The sequence below is a fragment of the Rhinolophus hipposideros genome (assembly GCF_964194185.1).
Source record: "Rhinolophus hipposideros genome assembly, chromosome: 6".
In the NCBI taxonomy this organism is placed as follows: Eukaryota; Metazoa; Chordata; class Mammalia; order Chiroptera; family Rhinolophidae; genus Rhinolophus; species Rhinolophus hipposideros.
Genome location: NC_138052.1, coordinates 38901333 through 38921671, shown reverse-complemented (window position 1 = coordinate 38921671; position 20339 = coordinate 38901333). Strand labels below are relative to the sequence as shown.

At 40.2% G+C, this 20339-nt stretch overlaps 1 protein-coding gene across 13 annotated transcripts in view; it reads left to right on the top strand.

Moving 5' to 3' along the window:
• RBMS1 (RNA binding motif single stranded interacting protein 1) overlaps positions 1–20339 on the top strand; it is a 197669-nt gene that overhangs the window by 79263 nt on the left and 98067 nt on the right. The window lies entirely within an intron of this gene.

The window sequence follows — 20339 nt, the reverse complement described above, 5'->3', positions numbered from 1 at the left end:
CCTAGTTCACTTCAGGTGTGATCCCAGTTCTCAGTTGTGTTCTTTCCTTCCCTTTAGGGACTGCTGTCAGCTGAGCTTCCCATATATTGGTGATGTGGAGGAGACAGATTGTCTTGTCCAAGTTTCTGAGAAAACATTTCCAAAGCACTCTGCCAATAAATAAGTATTTAAAGCTATATATGATATCCCCTCCCAATCTCAGTTTTATATTTAATCTTCACAACATCCATTTAAGGTAGAGACGGGTCAGCAATTTTGAGACAGTGGGTTTAAATGACCTAGTTGGTGAAAGCGAGGTCTCTGGAGTCAAGCGCTGTGTCTGCTACCAGGAAAAAGAGAAGGAAGCTAAGTCAAGAACAGCTGTAGCCCCACTCCCTACACTTCCCTTTACTTGGCCTCCCAAAGACATGTGGCACGCAGAGCGTCCCAGATTTCAGCTTTGGGAATTGTAGCTCTGTAATTTATTAATGTTTTTCTGTGTGTTTCATAAAGTCCTTTACTCCAGGGTTGTCAGATAACAGACAGGAAGCCAAGTGAAATTGAATTTCAGATAAACAAATCGTGTTTTAGTAGTAATGTCCCAAATATTGTGTAGTCCTATGTATTTTCGTATGTTAAATCCAGCAACCTTATCTTTGGGGAACGAAAGATACTCAATTTTTAAAAACAGTTATACAAAATCATAATTATAAACCATATTATTCCTACTTCTCCACTTAATATTTTGCCTCTTAGCATAGTTCTTGAGCCCTGGTTGTAATGCACATTTCACGTTTTAACTTATTTAGCCATCATTCAACTTAATTGAAAGAGCGTGGCTTAAGTTCGGACACTAGCAGTTGCTTGCTTTTTCACTTCACCTCACTAAGCCTCAGCTTCTGTGAAGTAAAGATAATCGTGCCCACTCCACAGGGTTGTTGTTGTTAATCCTTCTAAGGTGTTATTATTAACGTCCCCGCAGAGCAAGCAACAGCGGGTGGTGGGTGGTACTGGGAGGCTCTGTGTTCCTGGGAGACCTTGCCACAGCCTCTAAGAATGGACTACTATGTTTAGAAAGTGGGGGCAGCCTCCAAAAGGGTAAGAACCTGAAGCTTGAAAACGAGAATCTCACCACATGAAGGAAGGAAGGAAGGAGGGAGGAAGGGAGGGAGGGAGGGAAGGAAGGAAGGAAGGAAGAAGGGAGGAAGGAAGGAAAGAAAAAAGTTCATCCCACTGTATTTTAAAACAGTTGTATTGTGCTCTTAGCAGAGTTTGCCCTCTTTGGGGAAAGAAACCTTTCAATTCTCTATTCTTTATTTTATGCTAATATATGATTGGAGAAGGATAAAAAGAGCATTGATCACTCTTATTCATGAAAAATGCTGCCTTTTAATTTGTTTGAAAATGGACAGATTTGACTATTTAGTATATGGGTGATGATTTACTGAATTCTTTTCTTTTTGTCTTGTTTGTGTATTTGGTTTTCAAAGATGCCGTCTTTGTATTACTCAGACAAATAAAACATTTTTTTTTTTTGGGTCCGTGGACATCTGTAGGTGTTTGGTGGGTGTTTGTTTTTAAACTCGCACCTGTAGAGAATGCTTTGTTTAACACATACTAAAAGCTTGGTAAATTTTAAAATAGGACAGATATACCATGAGGAAGGAAGCAAGCTTTTCCTGGAATTAGGACAAGGTGGAAAAATTAAATGGAGCAAACTAAACTCTGTATTAAAATAACGAATCAATGTAACTGTTGTTATTTAACACTTATTAAATGGCAGCAGCAACAACAAAACTTGGTATTATACAGAGTATCGTAGTACCCTAATAAATGGAAATCTGTTTTGTCTCTATTTAAACATACGGAGTTTCAAAGCAGTGTAATGTAAACTAGGGAAGATTGTATTTGTTCACTGTCAATACAATACTGTCACAAAATGCATTTAAAAATAGACTGGAAGAAAGTATTCCAAAATTTTAACAAGTGTTTTCCTCTGTTGGTAAAGTGGAATCTTAAGTGACTTATTTTTCGTGATTCTTTACATTTTTTCCCAACTATCTAGTCCCCTTTCTTCACACAATGAATGTACAGCCCTTTGGCTCTGAAGAAAAAGATGAAGTGGGGAAAAATCTGGAAAATTTTATTATTTTAATGTCTAAAAAGTGTGGTGAAAACCCAAGGGATTCATGTCATTGAGAATTTCAGCAAGTAGCTGTGGTACTTGTGTCTGTCCCTGAGCGTTGAGATCTTTTTTCCTATTCTTTATGAATTTCTATTATTTTTACTGCAAACTCCTATGGCACCTTTTTGGAAATCACCTATTTCTGTTAGTTTGTATGTATGAACTTAGTATTTTCCTATTTTATACAACCTTAAGCAGGCCGGTGCTGTTGTAAAAAACATGTTTAGGACACTAATACATCTATATGGGTCAGAGAAGGAACACTGTAGTTACATATATGACATCTCAGATTCTCGATTACTTTTCAGGAAAGTACAGGTATCATCATTTCTATTCTAAATATTGAAGAATTACCACTGTTGTTTCTGTTTTCATTGGACTTACAGTTGCCTTTAAATACAGCTATTTTGTGGACAAATTCCCCCATATTTAATTTCTGTATTAAATGTGAAAAGAATCATATTAATTTCTAGTATTTATGTCAGAATCCTTTGGATTTACTTTATGATGACTACTCGACGATTGTCCTCATCGCATACTTCCTTTTTAGTTTTAGCTTTTTGAAAGGGCAGTACGGTGGGAGGTGTGGCTTCTCTACAGGCGTCTTTAGTTTATAATGGAACCGCCAAGGTTTCTGTAAGAAATACACTGCCCAGATAATGTCAGCACTTTGCAAGCTGTTGTTACTGTGTAATTGGGGGATTTTCAGTGTATCAGGGGAGTGTTTGGTGTGCACCAGAAGGCTGCAAGACTTCACTGAAAGGAGAGACCACTGAAGGGAAGAAGGAAGAGTTGGGGGTGGGGTACTGAGTGAAAGAAAGAGAAGGAAAGCAATATTGCCTCTTTAGTTCTCACTTTATTAGTTGATAGTTCTCTTTACAAAATCTGTTAAAAGTCTCATTGTTTTGGTGCTGTGTAGATTGGGTGCAGATATGTAGCCTTATTGTTTTCTATTATTTCAAAATCTTAAAACATTCCAATTTTTTCTTCATATGGTTCCCATCACCTAGAATTGCCTTTTAGCTCTGTTCTAAGGTAAGATCTCTGTCTCTCTATTTCAGGGAACTGCCTAAAAATCACCCTTTTGGAAGACCATGTATGATTAACTTAACCTTACCTCGTCAGATATTCTAGAAACAGTTTTGTTTCTACTTTGTCTCCCTGCATTCTCAGTTTTGTAGGTCAGATGCATGAAACCAACTCCAAGGGAGTGGAGTGGGTATGTTCTTTTGTTTAACTGAGAGTTTAACAGAGACTCAGAAACATTGTGTTAAATAATTATTGAGTGTATAGCATGAGTTAAGTGGGTTTTGGAACAGACATTCGGGAGGGAGTAAACGGGTGGCATACAGGGGATACGCTGTCTGTCGCTGGTCAGGGAAACCAGTTAGCTAGCTGTTAAAGCTGCAAGATGGTGAGGACCCTAAAGAAGGCAGTTAAATTGTGGGCATGAGGACCAGCCCAATTTTATAGGCATTTGAGTCTATAAAAGCCCCTAAAATTGTATGTAAAATGTTGCATATATTAGCTCTTTCCTGGGGAGAGGTTCAGAGCATTTATCAGTTTGCCAAAGGGGTCTGTGTCCTCTTAAAGATTTTATGACTGCACGTGGAAGGAGAGAGAGAGAAGGAGGACTTCAAGATGATGCCCAAATTTCTAACTCAGCAGACAGTCGTCGGCTGCATCATGGAAGGTGACATTTCAGGCAGAAAGAACATTACAGCAAAGATTTAAACAGAGAAAACATGTGCTTTACTAGGGGAATAGTGAGTAATTCCGGTTAGCTGATCTGCATGGTAGAGGTTGGAGGGTAGCGCGGGGTCCGGTGAAGCTTGGCAAAATGCTCCATTCTGCTGATACTCAGTGTCCAGATACCAGGAATGCAAAAGGCCCTTCTGTGTCTAAGTCAGTCTTACAAGGAAGAATTGTCCAGCCTAAAGCGCTAGTAGTAGCACCCACAGTGTGAACCCCTTTAAGAAGTCATTTTGGGTCTGGGAGATGGTTGTAAATATTTTTTTACTGCTCCCCTGGGATTGCCTCAAAGTCACTGTAGAGGCTGTATCACCTGGGTGCATAGATTTTCCTGTTTGGCCTGAATCCTCACATTTTTTTGAGTGGAGTACTTATAAAGTAAGTCTTTTTCTATAGTGTATGTCATCTACCTCTTTGTGGTTCTCTGTAGGATCTACAGTGTAACAAGTACATTGGTTATGTTAAAAGGTCTCCCACTTCAACAGGAGTGTGGAAGATGGGTGGGTAGGGTGGTGAAAGGCTTAGCATATTCATTCTGCCACAGTCAGTAGTTTCTAAGCAAAGGTGACAAGCTTGCTTTGGCCATTTTAATTTTGCCACATGAATTACCCTTTGCCGCTACCACCACCACCCCCATCCCAGGCAGAAATTTCTAGCAAGCAGTTAGAAAGAACTGGAGCTCTGGGCAAGAAGCTCAGAATCTCCTCAAATATGATAGATAGATCATTGAAAGTAGATTACAGCATTCCAGGGAGAAAATGTGTCCCCAAGAGTTTTGACAGACCTAGGGGAGCACAGATTCTCTAGTGGGAAGGAGGTTGATGAGTTTTTGGGAAAGGAGGGAAAAGAAATGGCAAAATGTTGGGAGAATCCAGAGAGTGTTACAGAAGCCCAAGAACAGTTTCAAGGAAGAGATGGTCAGCTCTGTTAAACGTTGCCTAAAGGCCAACTAATAGTCTGTTGGAAATACAATATTCACCACCACCCCATGGTTTTGTTTTTCGTGGTCAACCCAAGTCTGAAATTTTAAATGAAAAATTCCAGAAATAAACCCCCCATAAGTTTTAAATTGTGCGCCTTTGTGAGTAGTGTGATGAAATGCCTCGCCCCCTCTCCATCCCGCCTTGGACACGAATCATCCCTTTGTCCATTGTACGCTCCCCCGGCCTGTTAGTCACTCAGTAGCCCTCTTGGTTATCAGCTTGGCTGTCTTGATATCACAGTGCTTGTATTCAAGTAACCCTTGTTTTACTTAATAATGGCCCGAACAGCAAGAGTGGTGATGCTGGCAGTTGGGATATTTCATGCTTGTTACATAGCATCAGGTCAGCAATAGCCTAAAGCTAGTTCACAACGCCTACTTCATTCACCTCACTTCGTCTCATCACGCAGGTATTGTTACCGTTCCCATCATCACAAGAAGGGTGAGTGCAGTACAATAAGCTATTTTGAGAGAGACCACATGCACATAACACAGTATATTGTTATAATTGTTCTATTTTATTATTATTGTTAATTTCTCTGAGCCTAATTTACAAATTAAACTTTATCCTAGGTATGCATGTATAGGAGAAACATACTCTGTTTCCCCGAAAATAAGACCTAGCCAGACAATCAGCTTTAATCCACATTTTGGAGCAAAAATTAATATAAGACCCGGTCTTATTTTAATATAAGACCGGGTCTTATATAATATAATACAATGCAATATAATATAAATATAATGTAATACTGGGTCTTATTAATTTTTGCTCCAAAAGACGCATTGGAGCTGATTATCCGGCTAGGTGTTATTTTCGGGGAAACACAGTAGTATATATTGGGTTCGGACTCTCCACAGATTTGAGCATGCACTGGGGGCCTTGGAAGGGAGGTCCTCCATGGATAAGGGGGGGACTACTGTATCCATTGGGAGGTCTTGAGAGCCTTTGAAACGGAAGTTTCATTAGAGTAGTATGTGGGTAGTGGGGTGAGGGGTTAGGGGCAAGGATGGCAGAAAGCACATTGCAAAGGTTTTAAGGAGTGAATGAGTGAAGAGGGTATGTCTTTAGAAAACTCGGGAGTCAGATGGAAAGAGAGTCCCTTCAGACAGGCTTAAGGCCAGATAATTTTAGTATCTGATTGTGGTTGTAGGTAGAACAACTGTAATAGAAAACAGGGAGTAATTGGAAATTGGTTTTTCTTTAAAGAACGATTGAGGTCGGGTTAGTCTTGCAGGGAAGGGATCTGAGAGTTTCCCATCCACGATACAGGAAGGAGGAAATTGGTTAGGCTAGAGATGTTGAGGAGGGAGAGCAATGAAGCTCAGGCCTCTTTGAAAAGCTTACATTTTAGTAAAGAGGCTAGGTCATTTAAGATTGAAAAAGGAAAAAAAAAAAAAGAAGAAGATGGGATTCTAGGCTTAAAGAGTGTGACAGAAGATTTGGAATAATTGCCCTTGGGAATTTGGTGAGCATTCAAACAGAGACAGTAAAAGGATGACTAAGCTGCAGGAGGGCCCCTGGGAGTTTAGTGGTCTGAATTGGCAAGATATTTTGACCCTTTTCCAGCAATAATTGGGGGGAAAGAATCTGGATAATGAGTTTTTGTAGGGTTTGGCATTAGTAAGCTGAATAGGTATGAAAATTGAGAGTGTTCTTATGAAGGCTAAGGAGACAGATGAAATCAAGAAAAGAAACTTTGAGAACAGGGAGGGGCATAGAGGGTCTGATAAGATAAAAAGTCCCTGGGAGTGAGAGAAGGAGGGAAAGATCAGAGAGGAAATTTCATGGTCAAGATCTTGAAGGTGGAGTAGTTTCAGCATCTTAACCTTGTAGAGTTGTTGGGTTGAAATGAGACAATACCTGTGTGACTATCTAGCCTACCATAAATGCTCAGTGGTTAGAATTATTAAGATGTGGCTCTTGTATAATTTATGCCTCTATAATTGTTGTTATTATTTGTGTAAATAAAATCGTGTTTCAAATAGATTTCAGCCAACCACGAACCACAAACCAAACTAAAATATTAATTTTTTTTTCAATGAACCAGAAGCCCAACTTCAATTTTAAAATATACCATCAAACAATTTTAAAACATCTTAATTTACTCTTAAAGAAAAAAAGGTGGACCCGGGTGTGGATCCCACCTCAATCACTTACTATTTCTGTTACTCTGAACACATTTTGTTGTTGGCATCGCTCCTTACAAAGTACTAGTGCCCAAACTTTTAGGCCCCTCCTTTATCTAAGAGTAGAAAATTGGATGAATTCCGGCGTGTCTCAGTGATACCTTTCTCATCATCACACTTTGTGAAGACCTCTCCTCCAGGAGGCTTCACTCAGCATTCTAGACACACTATTTCTGTTTCTCTGCCCTTGGTTATAGTAAGCATCTTAACAGTTTATCTCACGCTTTCTTCTCACAAAACCTGTCAGCTCTCTGGAAGGAAGAGGTTCGTATTCGTTGAGCACTCTCTATTGACCAGGCGTAGGCCTGGGTGTTTGTACATCTGTGTTCTCTCTGTTACGACACCTCTTTGAGATAGTTCCTCTTATCCCTGCTTCACAGATCAGGACAATTTAAGTTGTTCACCCAAATCCCAAAGCAAATGGGTAGAGAGCCCGGATTTTTATCCAGCCTCTAGGGTCTATCCCTCTCCACTATGCCAGCAAGAATGATCTCATAAGTTGCTTTGAAAGAAGAAAGGTGCACGTGGGTGCGGATCCCAGCTTCATCATTTAGTAATTCCATTACCGCGATGAACACATTGCCTAAACTTTCTGGGTCGTAATTTCCTCGGTGGCAAAACTAGATAAAATAGTTACTTAATGTGACTGAGCTGATAAGATGAACTCATATGTGACAGATTGACACATTACCTGGCACAGGTGCTCTGTCAGCATCCCTCCTTCTTTGGGGTGTCACCTAACAAGTCAGTTTGTACAAGAGAAGCGTGGGGAGTGGAACAAGGAAAGCCTGAAACGATAATAGTGGTAGAAGATTGTGATCATTTTGTTCATTAGCAGAAAGTACTTTGTGATGAGAAAGATCTAGAAGGGAAACTCAGTTATCATTGGCAAAATGGAAATGATTCTTATATCCGTCCTTGATTTCCTAGAGTGAAAGGTCAGTGAGTTTACGTGAGATAGAGTGCTTTATGACACGTAAACACGGCAGAGATGTTATTACAGTTTCTGAAATGGATGCCTTAAACTATTAAGAGAGCATTTTGCCTCTTGCAGCATCTGTTAAATTCATGAAGTTTATTGTTTAAAGCTGCTTTCCCAAATTGTGTTCACTAGGATACTTGGGTTCCATTAAATGTTAAAAGTGTTCCAGGAATTAAAATACTCAGTGTGCAAAGAAACCATTTGAGAAACACTTATTTAAAGGAGCATTTTGCGTGTTAGAGTTGGAAGGGACCTTAGAAATTAGTTATTCCAACCCCTTTAATTAAGGAAATTAAAATCCAGAGACATTGACTCTTTTGTCCGAAATCTCACAGCTTGAAAAGCCTAGGTCTTCTGACTCAGTGCTCCACCATCCTGCCTTAAAAGTCTTGGCTTTTGCAAGTGTGGCACACCCTTGTTCTAGTGTTTTCAGAATTGTTTTCATATGAGGTTTTTTTTTCCCTTTCATTCTCTGAACAAGTAGACTCTTCGGGATGGTATGCTGCGTGTTATTTTTCAGACAAAACAAAGTAGTTTCTGCCAACTGTCATCTCTTTTGTTTTTAATTTCTTCTCTCCTAAGGTTGATTTCCCCACCTACTTTATTTTAAAGCATTTGTGAAATCAAGATGACTGACTTGGGAGATCAGTCTAGTTTAAAGTATCAGTGATCTATAAAACCCACACATTCTAATTATTAACGAATATACTTTTGCCCTCTAAATTGTTGTCTTTTTCACATAATTGACTGTGGGTAGTTGAATTTGCATATTTTTAGCCCCTTCCTGCCTGCCTTATTACAGCATACAAAGTTTGTGCTGTGGTTTCTAGGTTAAGTTCCTGTATAGAGAAACCACAGTCAAGACTTTACAGCACTGCTGTGCTGAAGGCCAGTCCGCTGTGTGTTCTTGAAAAATCTGAATGACCAATTTATTGCCATTTGTTATTAAGATAATATTTCAGGCACTAGTAGTTCACTTGGAGCATTTCTCTTGTATGTATTTTAAGGTTCTTAGTTGCTTAGTCGAAAGCAATCAGCTTAGTTGCTAATTCTTTCATGAAAATTTACCCTGAATGTTTTGAGTGAAGTGATATAAAATAATGTCTATTATATTATGTGTATCACAAAAGGAACAAAATATTAGTGCCGAAAGGACTTTCAGAGATCAGCTTTTCCAAGTACTCATTTTAGAGGGGAAGATGTGTCAATATCACAACTTTTTCGTAACAGAGGCAGGACAGAACCCATATATCCTGCCTACCGGTGCAGTTTGGACCTTTTCAAACAATCTAGCTTGGATTGTCATTCCTTCAGGCAATATTTTAGAGCCCATTGTTGGCCAAGCACTGTGTCAAGTCCTAAAGGGAATAACAAATTAATGATCCTATTCTCAACTTTATAGTCTAAAAGGGGCATTGGAACAAGTGTTCAAGTAACTATATTAGATGGAAATTAATGCCATTAGAGGTACAGACACTTAAGAAGTACATAGTAAGAACATGTCTAACCTGTAGCTATCATGTTCCAATTGACTTTGCGTTTAGACTATTTTACTTCCAGGTGCATTTAATTTGATTCCAGGATGGAAACAAGATTCTGAGTTGGCTGATCAATTTTGTCATTGTGTTGGTTGTTGCCTTAAAGTTACTGTACCCTTTAATTGACTGTATTCAGCTGCTTATTAGGGTACTAAAACAGAGTCGAGAAGAAAAGGAAGCATATCTTCCCCATTATTGGCATCAATTTCATTGTCAAATTTGGGTTTAGTTCTCTAAAAGGAATGTGGAAAAACTAGAGAGCGTTAAGAGAAAATCAAGCAAGAAAGATACTGTTTCAGTTTCTAAGAGGATGTTCCTTCCTCTTCATGGTTCGCTAGTCCAGTGTGTGAAGTAGGATTGGAAAATAGTACTTATGAGATTGGGATTGCTGGCAATCAAGGGAAGAGCTCAATATAAAGGTTTACATAGGAATTGCTCATACGTTTCATAAACTGGGGTCAGCAAACGTTTTTCTGTGAAAGCTTGTTTTAGGCTTTGCAGGCTATAAGGTCACTGTCACAATTGCTTAGCACTGCCTTTGTAGCTCGAAAGCAGCCATAGATGAATGCATCGGCATGGCCATTTTCCACCAACTTATTTACAAAAGCAAGTGGCAGATGGGGTTTGGCCTGTGGACGGTAGTTTGCAGACTCCTGATCTATAGAGTCCTTTGTTTGATGGCTCATTTACCCAAAAGGTGCACAGAAGGAATTAAAAGAAGATGAAACTCAAACCAGATAATAATGGTATTTATTAGCACTATGAAAATAGGGTTGACCAGGAATAAAACCAAGTGAGTGTAGGTTTGAGTCATCGCTTTGATCAAAGAGTGTTGGATTGCAGGCTCAATCTTGACAAGATACTTTGTTTAGTTCTATTCCGGGAGGCAGCCTTCATGGATCTATGTAATCAGTACTACCTTGGTCATTTTTTATATGTTGAATCCCTAAGACTTGGCCATAATATGAAGTGGTGAGAAAGAGAGCCATGGTAAAATAGGGTAAAATGTTAATTTTTTTCTTTAATAATTATTTTTTGGCTAAATTTGTGTTTTACTACTTTACTGTGTTTTACAGCTACTACCATGTTTCTCCGAAAATAAGGCCTACCCAGACGGACAATCAGCTCTAATGCGTCTTTTGGAGCAAAAATTAATATAAAACTGGGTCTTATATTAATTTTTGCTCCAAAAGACGCATTAGAGCTGATTGTCCGGCTTGGTCTTATTTTCGGGGAAACAGGGTATCAAAACAACCTGGCATCTGTGTATTAGTTTGGTAGGGCTGCCGTAACGAATTTCCACAAACTGAGTTAACGGAAATGAATTTTCTCACCGTTGTGGAAGAGAGAAGTCCAAGGTGAAGGCGTTGGTGGAGCCACGCTCGCTCTGAGTGTGGTGAGGGAGAATCTGCGCCCGGCTTGTTTCCCAAGTCCAATCGTCACCTGCCGTTATCCCTGTGTGCATTGTCTGTCTGGATGTGTGGATTTTCCCTTTTTATAAGGACGCCAGTCACACTGGATTAGGGCCCACCCTAAAGAGCTCATCTTAACTTGATTACCTGTGTAAAAACCCTATCTCTAAAATAAGGTCACATTTCACGACAGTGGGTTTAGGACTCCAATGTGTCTTTTTTGGAGGACACATTTTAACCCATAACAACCTGGTATAAGACATTCATTCATCTTGGGCGAGACTCATCTTGGGCACCTTGATGGGCCCAAAATAAAGCTAAATGCTTTGCTACTCATCCGTGGTCACATTAGCTTTCAACAGAAGTGTTATACCGGTGGCCTTGTTGTGCATAATGTAAAGAAATTTTGGCTTTTGTTACTGTTTTTAACCTGCAGGATAAAAGCTGTCTCTTTACAGACTTCGCTTATACACGGAACGGCTATGAAAGTGTTCATTGCCAAATGTCATCTTCAAGAACCTTGGGTAACAAGCTCCATCCCTGGTCTGCTTTGCCCAAGTCCATACCTGCCATTCCAGCCAAAAGTTAATTCCTTGCTTCCTGAAGTCTGCTTTTCCTTTCTCTCCTCTAAACTTCTGGTAGACTGTCACAGTTAGCCACAGAACTCTATCCTCTCATCTTGAAGTTCACATTCCTCTCCTCTTTAAGTTGAGGTTCAAGGCCTGCCTGCCTCTTCCAGGAACGTGATCTCTGTGATCTCTCTTTTTGGTTGTTTCTGCTGTTACATTTGAACAGGATTCTGATGTGATGATTTTCCATCAACCACATATCGGTGTGTGTGTGGGGGGGGAGGGCAGTGAAGTGGAGAAGCCGTAATTCCCTTTGTATGTGGTAGGGGATGAGCTGCACCACTACCCAGTAAGGCATCAGGTTACCTCTGGGGACCTGGAATGGGAGTGAGTTCCTGTAGTTATTAGGTAAGCCCTTCAGAACAGGGAAAGGTTCTTGCCATTTGCCAGTTTGTTTTGAAAGCTATTACAGAGCTGTAGTTCTGTAAGAATGTGAAGTGGTACCAAAGCATCTTGAGGCTTATACAGAAATTTAGAGATGTTCTTAACATTCCATTAGAGGTGCCTCACTTTTGTTACTCTCAACATTCATTTTCTTTCTCCTCTTCCTCGTCCTCCTACTTTGTTTTTTTTTTCCTTTGGAATGCTGAGGACATATCATGGGTGCCACCATTTATTTCTTTTTTTTTTTTTTGAAAAACAGCCGAATTATTTCTCTTTACAAAAGAATTCCTCATTAAGTATGATTGTTGCTTAATTGTTGTTCTTTAATTTTTTTGTTCGGGTGTGTTTCTCATTACCAGTTAGACTGTTTAATGTCTCTGAGCGTTGGAACCTGTATCTCTGTAGCATAGTGTTTATGTAGCGTGGTGTTTTACATGTATATTTGGGCACAGTATTTGCTGGTTTTATTTTCAGGTTGTCTTTAAAAATCGTATTTCCTTACTGCATTTAAAACATGGATTTGCTCATGTAGAAGTTTTCAGAAACACATCCAGTGTGTGAAGTTAGGTGTGCTTATTGGTCACTATTTCAGCAAGAATCGGCCGTGTTTCCCCAACAATAAGACCTATGCAGAAAATAAGCCCTAGCATGATTTTTCAGGAGGACATCCCCCGAACATAAGTCTTTTGGAGCAAAACTTAATAGAAGACCCAGTCTTATTTTCGGGGAAACACGGTATCAGTGACGGGCAGTGCTGTGTGTCAAGGAATGTACCTTTCTGTCCAAAATGAGGTGTCATAGGTTTACAAAAGTAGCCACTTTCTGACTTTTTTTCCATTGTCACGTAAACTAAAGTCAGGTGTGAGACCATCTGTAGAATAAACAGGTGTGGAATTGACTTCGTGACTCTGAATAGGAACAGATAGATCCTGTCTTGTCGCTGTATGGGAGGGGCACCGTGGAAGGCCTCTCCCCAGGGAACCATTCTAGCAGAGGCGTTTCTGTTTGTTTGTACTCAGTGAAGTATGTAGAGTTGTTAACCTAGAGCAGGACGCTAAACTCTCTAGTTGTCACTGAGTGGGAAGCCATGAAAATCTCTCTGTCACATCTGAAGGAGTGTTGGTGAGAATGATCAGATCAGGGAACCAGAATTTGCTGGGATCAGCTGGTGCAAAAGAGGATCTGGAGGGTGTGGCCAGAGAGTGCGCAGTTTTAGAAGCAGAGACACCTTTTCCTGTTGCCAAGTAAAAGGACCAACTGTTACTTGTAAACGCTGCAAGGACAGACCTTGTGGGGAGCAAAGGACAAGATGGCAGCTGCTTTTTGAGTGGCGCAGTCACAGCCAGAGTGCTGGGGCGTAAAGTGGGTGGGGGAGGCCCAGTGCCCTGAAGACTAAGCTCAGCTGTAGAGACCGTAGAGCCAACTTCCCAGGGTAGAAGGGACACCAGGGTTTCTGTATTTCAAAGATGCACCGTCTTGGTTCTACCCTTTACATAGGCATTTTCTAAAGTGTGGTCCCAGGACCGTCCGCGTCAGAATCATTAAAAATAATAGAAGTTATTGGATCTCACCACCTCAGGCATACTCAAATACTACAGGGGCATTTTCAGGTTCCTAGGTGATACAGAAACTCTCCGAAGTCTGAGGACCACTGGGTGAAATATCCCTCACAGAAGCTCGGCCTGTTGGAATCTTTCAGTGATGAAAAATGAGCTAGCTTTGAAAGGAGTGATCTTTTAAGTCCGGGGGGTGATACAGGCAGGAAATGTAAATGGGTGCCAAGTAGCGAATGACAGATTTATGAGTAACTGAGTGAAAATTGGGTCCAAAGAAAAACTGGGATACATCTCTTAAGAATGACATCAGAAAAGCTAAGAGCACACGTCCCTTGGAACCTTGGTTGGCCGCAGTACTGGACTAGCTGGGCTGATGTATTTGAGTCATTCTGATTTCCTGTAGGAAATTGCAAACGGTTTCAAAGGTCAGTCTGTAGATGTGCTGAGACAACTGAGATGCCAGGGCCAGTCGTAAACCTCAGGGACCAGGTGAAAATCTTTAAAAAGGCTTTTCTTTATTTTCCGTTGAATTTTTGATATGCATGTTTTCTAAGCAACTGCCCAGGGTATATATCTGTGTTAGGGGGAGGAGAGGAGGTGGACCCATGGCTTGCTCTGTGTGTGTTATTGGGGGAGGACATAGCAGGGAGGAGAGATTTCATGAGCATCTCAGAGCCCAGATCCAGTTCATGATGGAGTGGATTTCCATTTTCTTTCTTTCACTCACCCCTTTCCTCACCGTCTGTGCTGTACACATAGAGCGGGCAAGACTGCCATTGGCAGCAGAGGTGGGGAACTTTCAGGGCTCACACGATTGCAGAGACTCCCCACGAGCCTGTATAGTCAGAGGCAAGAGAAGGACTTGGAAGTCCCCAGCTTCTGCACATTCAGATACACTTCCTCTGCTTAGCCATAGTCTCCAGAACTTGCCAGGTATTGTTCCTTTTAGGAAGCAACATTTAGTAATTAAAAGCTCTTGCTAAAATTTAGAGATTTATCCAGTTTTTATTCATTCCTCCTAAGGGGGTAGTGCAAGAATCATAAGTATAAAAAGAATAGTAAGAATCATGAGCGTAAAAAGAATACAGTAATCTCACTTGCCTCAGATTTTTCCCCACCACCTCCCGACCCCATTACTGCAGCTAATGACAATGTTTTGAAATGTTTAACTTCTATATTGGCAACCATATGTAGGTCTATTGAATAGCCAGAGGGCAAAAGCAGCCAGGAAAGTCAAGAGGTGGGTTAGTCTTAGGATTTGAACCAGATAGTGAATGTCTTGTGATAAAGTTTGTCAACAACAGAGACTTGTACATTATGTAGAAAACATGCTTCTCGGTTCTTCATATGACATCCAGGTAGGAGGAACGGAGATCCACAGAGAATAACAGAGATACTAGCACAATGGAAGACAGGCCCAAGTTTTAACAAAAGTGGGGTCAATAGGAAGAAATCATAGAACCTTGCAGTTTAGTGAAAAATACTGAGGAACATTTACTATAACTAGGTATGTGAAAAGACCCATGTGGTAGGTTTGACCATAAATGAGTATTAGCCAACAACCTGATTTAGCTGCTTAGACCATTAGTCTATAGTTTTATCTACATTTAATAAAATTATAACAGAGTAAGAAATGAAATTATCCTACTGCATAGATATTGAAAGTTCTAGTCCAAAAGTTCATCTCTAAGTTGAAATTTTAAAAATCATAACACCGTTTTTTCATAGAAACATTGAAACTGGTAGGTTGGTTCCTAGGTTTGCCAATTGCAATGTTGATAGGCTTTGGAATCCCAGGTTAGCCCCGGAGCCCATAGTCTTCTAATGGAATTCTGGAATTTTCTGCCTGCTTCAATGCCGAGTCTCTTATGAGCAGTGGCCTGCATATGGTACATTAGGTAGAAGGAAAAAAACACCCTTCTCTCTTCTAATAATGATAGTGGAAAATGTAAATTGGATGGCCTTTTGCACCCTCCCTCCTCTCTCGCTGAAGGTTGAGAATAACAAAAGTTAGGCACCTCTTATGGAACATATGCACATCTTTAAATTCCCTTGCTGATGCTCATCTCTATTGTCCTAGGTGATGAGTATTTTACATCATATCCTGGAAGTCTGGGGATTTTAAGGAGGGATCCTAAACCCAAAGCCTCTCTAGTTGGGGTTTTAAGTGGTGATACTAACCCAAGTGAAAACATTCACGGAACATGAAAGATTTGATCAGGCCAGCCTTTTCAGGAAGGCTTTCCTGGGGAATAAGCTCCCCCCGGTTTTCTTTGCCTTTTGCAGTATCTTCCACTTTGGAACCCACAGGGTCGTTTTCATTCGCTCCATTTTTTTCTTTAACTCCAAGTAGGAGGTGGGGAATTGCGAAGCAGCTTATCTGTGTAAGTCAATTTTAAGATTAGGACGCGCAGTGCCTGCACGAGGCAGAGCCCTTGTGTTCATCTGGGTACCAAGTTTCCAGAGGGATATTGAGAAAGGTGAACTTGGGCAGCTGACAGTTACAGAGTGCCTCCTACAAGCGTGGCATTGTACTGAGGGCGCAACAGTAATTAGCCTGTGCAGTCTTCACAACAACTCTGTGAGCTAGGGGTAGCACCCTCGCTTTACAGATGAAGAGAGGAGACAGAGAGATGTTAAGTAATTTGCCCAAAGTCATAGCGAGTGAGTGGCAGTGGTGGCATGTGACTTCGGGCAGTGTGATTTCAGAATCCATCCTTTCAACCCTGCTTCCTATGCTGATATCCTCAGAAGTTGTTTGGGTCAAAGAAGTTGTTTAGACATTGACATTTGTTTGGAGGTTTAAAGGAGTGACATGGGGTGGGAGGGTTACTATTAAAGATTTAAATTTGGATAAGAGAAGGGGAGACTAGACTTGTTACAAGTTGTAGCAATTGGAAATGTCTTAGAAATAATTGTAACGATCCCCACCTTCACCCCCAATCTCTGTGCCAGAGAGAAAAACCTTACTTTGTATATGGAGCTGGACAAGATGCGCCTTAAGTATGTTCTGGCTCTTACTATGCTTAAAGAATTCATGGATATTATAACTTAGTGGGTGCGTATGTAAAATAATTTTCTATACAGATGTTGATTACATCACTCAGATTTTCAAACGTGAGATCAGGAGAGTCAAAAATTGGCCTTTAGAAAAAGCTACTGTGGTGGGTTGAATAGTGTCTGCCCAAATTCATGTCTAACTAGAACTTCAGAATGTGACTTAATTCGGAAATAAAATCTTTGCAGACCTAATTAGTTAAGGGTCTTGAGATGAAATCAAAGTGGACTTAGGGTGGGCCTTAAGTCCAATAACTGGTACCCTAATAAGCAGTGGATGGGCCCCAGACAGAGACATGGCTGTGCGAGGATGGAGGCAGAGGTGGGTTGGATTTGGAATCCGAGGCAAGGCGTGGCAGGGCACCCGAAACGAGAAGAGGCAAGGAAGGAGTCTCTCCCAGAGCCTTCAGAGGGAGCACGGCCCTGCTGACACCTTGACTTCCGACTTGTGGCCCCCGGAACTGTGAGAGAATACATTTCTGTTGTGGTAAGCTGCTCGGTTTGTAGCCGTTTATTTCCGCAGCCCTAGGAACCTAATAAAGCCAGCAATTTTCTACTTTTTCTCCATTTATATTTTAACGTTGGTGTAGCTTCATGCACATACATGATGTCATTACTGTACACACTGTAAATTTTAGATTTCCTGACAGAGACTAATCACATTTATTTTGCATTTGGATGGCTATACTTACATTTGACTTTTTGTTTTTTTAAAGAGATAAGGTGAATTTTAAGGAGTAGCATTTGTTTTTCTTTAAAGCCATGCTGGAGTTGTGAGTGGGTAGGTTTGTGATTCATCTGAAAGAATTTTATCAGTCCACTCAGATGACTCCATTAAGAAGTTAGCCCTCTAAGTAACTCTCTGTCTTACACTTCTCTAAGGTTAAAAATCAATGAAAAGGATTGGAGTGAAGGTGTCATTTTTCAATTGAGAGTTTAATAAAGTGAATCCTGGCAAGAATGAATAACAACTGCCTGACCAGATGTGGCCATTACCACAGGCAGGAAGATCCCGAAGTGATTAGATCTTCTTGAAGGTTTATAGTAATTCTGATTAATCTGTTTTGAAACCCACCTATCTCATGGATCCAAAGGCAATAAGTTTAAGATTATTAGGACTCATACTTTTTTCTGAATTTTAATTCTCACTATCAATCATAATTTATCTAGTGTCCCTGGTGTTTTGAAGTCTAAACTAGGAATTTTAAAGTCAGAGAGTTGGGAAATCGTTCCAGAGATGCTTCCGTCTGGAGAGAAAATATAATAGATTTCCAGTGAAAAGTGCAGATCTTGTTGCAGCTAGGAAAATGATATGCATTTCTCCCTGGATGTCAAACTCCTAAATACTTAGGCTCCACCATCATCTAGCCCTGGCTAACTTCTTTTACCCTCTTTTGCCCCAGAACTGTTCAACATACAGCATTTTAACCACTGCATCAGTTACATCGTTGCTGATGCTTTGTGATTAACTTTAACAACAGAAAATTAAAAGATATTCAGGGAGATTAATAGCTTCAATTTTTTTTTTCTTCTTGAGCAACAACTTCCTAGTCTATACAAAGAATATTGTGAAATAATTTGAAGACTAAAAGAAAAAGACTAAAAGAAAAGCCACGTCTGATTTACGTAAATAGTGAAACCGTTTCCTAGATTCTGCTTACCGCAGAATGAAGTTCTATATCAGTTTATCTACCTCAGAAAAGATGAAGAAAGGAATGGACCTCGCCAGCCGTTGGATTTGCTTCCAAGGTACCTAGGTATCCAAGGGGCTCCTGAGGGGATGACCCAGTAGTGCAGGGCTGGCTCCGTCAGAGAAGAAAGTGAGGAAAGTCTCTGGACTTTGGGTAGTAGGAGGTACTCAGTCTGAATATGCAGTACCAATCAAGAGGAATCTGACAGGTCAGAAAAGTTGTCCCTGCAATAATGGAGGCATGCTTCTCAGGTCAAAAGAAAAACAGCTCCCCAAGTATAGTGGCCAGCTGCTGGGAGCAGGGTCCATGTAACTTTTTGGGCTTCTGTAGGAAAACCAGATGGTCTTAGCTAGAGTATTCGTGAGTATAGTCATTGTCAAGCTTTAGGATAAAATGCATGAAAGGAAAAGTCTTACAAATCGGTTTTGTTTTATTTTGGTTTTGGTTTTGGTAAAGAAACTGAAGGTTGAAGACAGTGGGTGGGCAATTCTAGTGATTCTTGGAAGGTTTCTAATCTAAACCTATTACATTGTCAGTTGACCCTGAGTGTACTTCTCTGACAAAAAGGCTACAAACTGCTACAATTAATCAGTTTGATTTTTGTATCTTTTTGTAGAGGGTACCAATAATGATTGTGCTATTCACCAATTTTTACTATAAATACAAAACTAAAAATGATAACATTCATAAGACTTTTTAGGAATTTTGAATTATAAATTTGGTAGATGGTATAAGCCCCCCTACCCCCTTTTTGATAAGCAAGAAACTAGACGTCTAGCCTAGAGATGGACACCCAAATAAGTCATCTAGAAATACGAGGTGAATGAAATACAAGATGTAAAAGAGGCTGTCCAAAATACATACTTTTTCTGTGATGCCTTAACAGGACCAGTATATAAGTTTTCCTTTTTAATATTCACAAGGAAAACTTGGCATGTGTCTCCATCCTTGCTGTAATCTTGGTAGCAAACAAGGGTTGGTACTTTTTGACAGCAGTGGTGGGAATGGAGACCTCGCTGTGCCTTAAATTAGCTCTGTGACCTTGGACACATACATGCTTTGACTTCTCTGAGCCTCAGGTTTCTTGAAAAGTGAGGGGTTGGATAAGATCAGTGTTTCTCAACATTGTAAAAGCCACGCTCTCTTAGCCCTCTTCGATAAAAATAAAAATGTTGCCTTCACCTCCACGCCCTGGATCTATCTGTCAAGATTCTGTTCTACTTCCAGTTGAGAATTCTTGGATTGTATGATCTTTGATGTCTCTCTCAGTTTTAACATTTTGTGATTCTGAGCAGATCCTGGAGTGGAAATCAGATGAACAAAGATTTTTATCTCGTTTTGTGAGTAGCTACAGCGTGCTCCTTGTTAAAGCTGGAAAGGAACCTTTCTAAAACTCATCCTAACATACCAAGAGTACTTACTGCCTTGAGTCCTGCCTTCTGCATGGACATGGCCTAGAAGCTTGCTGGGAGTGCAGAGTCTTGGCCACCCAAATGGCTCAGTGGAAATCCGCATTTTTACAATGTAGGTGATTCCTCTGTACATCAGAGTTTAAGAAAGGCAGCAGACCACTGTTTTTTAACCTGCAACTGGCAATATTAGTAGGAGTTCAAATCAGTAATTTGCTATTAGCATTTCTTTTTTAATGAAATAGATGAGAAAAGATATTAGGGTACATTGCATATGGTAAAGGAAAATAACTCACAAATTTTTTGTCCCAGTTTTATATGACTGTGCCTCAATGTATACACAGGATTGAGATCTGAGGCAGCAAGTTAATTTTTTAGGTGATCTTTAAAAAAAAAAATGTTTTTTTAAAAGCCATTGTGTTTTGTATGAGACATATTGTATATCAGACAACTATCTACTTACCTCCTCACACACAAGCCACACACAGATATTTCCATAAAAATACACAGAGATACAGAATAAAGAGCTCTTCTTCGCTCATTATCTACATTGTATCAGATGTAAACTGCTGGATTTTATCATGAGAAACATAATG